At 54.3% G+C, this 3,441-nt stretch overlaps 1 protein-coding gene across 1 annotated transcript in view; it reads right to left on the minus strand.

Moving 5' to 3' along the window:
• Nucleotides 1-3,441, minus strand: part of LOC113202707 (cuticlin-1) — a 61,250-nt gene that overhangs the window by 29,752 nt on the left and 28,057 nt on the right. The window lies entirely within an intron of this gene.

Here is a 3,441-nt window from a genome sequence, read left to right on the forward strand (position 1 = left end):
TCCAGGGGGGAGGGGAGGGGGTCCTAACCAAACCCAATCGGAGTGTGAAGCACCCACCTGGCCGAGCAAACGTACAACACCGAGAGCCACAGCGCCAGAGCACATCTCTCACTGACGACGCCCCCCCCCCTCTATCTCTCTCTCCCTCAGAGTAGAGCGCGGGAGGGCGGCTCCAGAGAGGAGGGTGGCTTCGGGGAAGCCCAGGCGTCGCGCGCGTGTTGTGTCCGCCCACCTTTTAAAGCCTCCTCATTTCTCACACTGCCGCCTGTTTTCGTTTAATACCGCGCGTGTCCGGCCCAGGGCCTCGACGGCTGGACGTGCCCGCCCCAGAGCCGACATAAGCCCCTCCACGGCCGGGGCGGGGCGGGGCGGGGCGGGGCGCCTGACAGGTGGGCAGCCCGCCGGGCACGCCCCGACCCGTCCACAGGAGCGCTATGGTGCTGGTCCAGCAAGGACGCGCCACCACAACAAAGCGAGAGTGCGCGAAAAATGAACGTCGTTTTCAGTTCCGGGGGTTCCCGGTAGTGTGGTCTTGCTTTGTGCCAGCAGGGGTGTGGAACTGGAGGTACACACGAGTATGTCTATCATCACTGTGAGAAACAGTAGGAAGGTTTACAGGAAAATTTAACTTGACGAAAGTTGTAAAATTCCTACAAGTTGTTATCGTAAAATTACATGAAATGCGCATCGACTTATTAAAAAATGTGCTCTTGTAAATTTACAAGTTTCATTATAATTCGAGTTTACAAAAGTTTTGTAAATTTACGACGATATTTTTCACAGAGATTGTTTCAGATTGTTCAGATTGTGTCCAGTTCCACACCCTTCGGGTTTGTGTGTTTTGAAAGCCACTTGCTGCCGTGGTCAAGTTAGAGGTTGATGGAAAAAAAAAGTGTGGTTGTTTCCGTGACCCAAGTGCCCTGATAAATAAAGGTAGGCAGGGTGGGGTCGAGCTGGGGGGGACTATCGACAGTCCATTTGACCTCCCGGTGATCCCTAAAAAAAAACATAAATGAGAAGAGGCCGAAATAGCTTTCCTGTCTCCTGGGTTAAAAAATAAATTGCATATATATTTTTCACTACACCAAAATGCAAGTGCAGTATCATGATGGTTAGGCAGAGTGTCTAAAGAAATTGTCGTGACCGTGGTTCAAAAGTTCCCGCCTCATGACGTAATGTGTACACGGCTCTCCTCATGATCCAACAGAGAGTGTCGGCCGGACGCGCGTTCGTCTCTTTCATTCCCATTTTCATCCCGACAGTCTCCGGACACGCTTCCTGTCTGCTGCCTCTGCCGCGCTGCTGCTACTAGTCCTGCAAATCGCTCCGCTCGTCTGGAGGAGGCACATCATGAAACGAAAGTGGCGAACCACGCGGACGGGGTCTGCGGAGGACATAGAGTGCGGCTGGAGCGGGGCCTGGAGCGGGGCTGGAGCGGGGCTGGAGCCGTCCAAGGGTTGGAAACCCTGGAAAGTTTCCGGGAAATTTCAGGAAGATTTCGGGATAAACACAGAGATAGAAAATTTCACAGACTTTGGAAGTTTTCTGTTATCTTCCGAAAAATTTGGGAAATTTGCAACCCTCTGTTTTCCGTTTCTTTCCGTAAATTTTCCGGAAAATTCGGAAATTTTCTACCCTAAAGCGGGGCTTGGGGGGGGGGGGGCGCCCTGCTGGACCTTGGGCTGGAGCAGAGCCAGCAGCGCATAATCCTTGGCTGCCCTCCCCCCCCCCATGGTCACTGTTGTTGTCTTAAGCCCAGGGGTCTTGTGCCCACACCAATCAAACCAGGATTCCACATAAGCTGTTTGCATCCCCTGTCCACGCCGTGTGGTCCGGCCGCCGCCGCCGAGGTCTCTGTTGTGCTTCTCCAAGGTCATGCTGCAGCAGTGCAGCATCCGGCCCCCGCAAGTAGTGGAGTCATAAAGCACCCGGAGCTGCAGCGTCGAGACCCAGACCCGCGCGGGGCTCTGACGTTGTTCTACATACTGGGGAGTTCCCTGCTCCAGCAAGCCGACCGCTCCGCGCGGTCATAGGGGTGTGCGCATATGCTGCTTGGATTCACTCCAAAGGAACGGAGAGAGAGAAAAGAGAGAGAGAGAGAGAGAGAGAGAGAGAGAGAGAGAGAGAGAGAGGGGGGGAAGGATCTTCCTCTTCTCGGGTAAAGTGGGAAGCAGCAGCAACAGAGTAGTTGCTGCACACCCGTTCCTTTAGTATAAGATCGATACATGACCGACTAACAATAAAGTGCTCCGTTTCTGCTTGAGTTATGAAAATTTGCCATTTTTTGTAACATGGTCCAGGATTTAGGCAAAATTACTCTTCTTCTTTCATCGATACTAAAAGCGTTGTTATTTTTGGAATGTCTCTCTCCATACCATTTAGATTAGAGTGAGTGTTCCCATGGATATATTTACTAACCCACACTCGCCCACACCACTACTGAAACAAATGGCACAACACAGGACGGCTATATACGAGCCCCTATGTATTTCCAGTTGAGCAGCTCACAGCGGGCGATGACAGTAGCGGGGCGTGGCGTGGCGTGGCGGGGCGGGGCGGGTCGTCTGTCTCCCGCTCGCGCCAGGCGTGCAGACGCTATTGGCGGTCCGAAGGGGAAAGTGTAAATCCTGAGCGCGCCATCCACTCCTCCTCCGCGGTGACGCAATGCGGTGCAGATGAGAGGCACCAGCCATGAAGAGGTGGCCGATGAGCCCGGCACGCATGGGGTGTGACGGTGTGACGACCCGCCAACTTACAGCGATTGGGGTCGGCGTTGCGGAGGTTGCTGCCAGCAGATTCGGATTGAGATAACTTTATGCAAGGAGGCATAGAGCCATAGCCGGGAGAGGAGCGGGGGGCCCCCCGAGCGGTGGTGCTGATGAGCCCACGCCATGTACGGGCGGGAACCCCGGGGTCAGTCGTGACCATGTCGTGACCACGTTGTGGCCACAGCTAGGAGCAAAGGAGTCGATCCCACTGAATCCTATATGTGGTCACATTTTGAGACAGTCCCAGTCCCCCAAGACTGCCTCTACCGGAAGGCCATATTGTAGACCACATTATGAGCACAATGTGACCGTACTGTGACTGTGACCATACTGTGAGTACTACATGAGGCTGTAAGTGCAGCAAAGTGACTCCCCTCTCCTGTGACCGCGCGTTGTTGTAGCGCTCCGCGCGGTCTCGCCAATTGCAGGGCACTTTGTCCGATAAAGTCTGTAGGCCAGGCCGGGAGGCCTTCCCCCCGTTTCTTGTGTGTGTCTCGGGCTTTTTGTGGTAGACCTGCTATCCAGTTTGCGGACTGGTGCCGATGATATCGATAAGGGCGCACAATCTGATTGGGCGAGCCATGACGACATGGGGCGCCACACGACAAGAAGTTCAGTCTCTCTCTCTCTCTCTCTCTCTCTCTCTCTCTCTCTCTCTCTCTCTCTCTCTCTC

Source organism: Frankliniella occidentalis, unplaced genomic scaffold (genome assembly GCF_000697945.3).
Source record: "Frankliniella occidentalis isolate FOCC.00 unplaced genomic scaffold, Focc_3.1 Scaffold9, whole genome shotgun sequence".
In the NCBI taxonomy this organism is placed as follows: domain Eukaryota; kingdom Metazoa; phylum Arthropoda; class Insecta; order Thysanoptera; family Thripidae; genus Frankliniella; species Frankliniella occidentalis.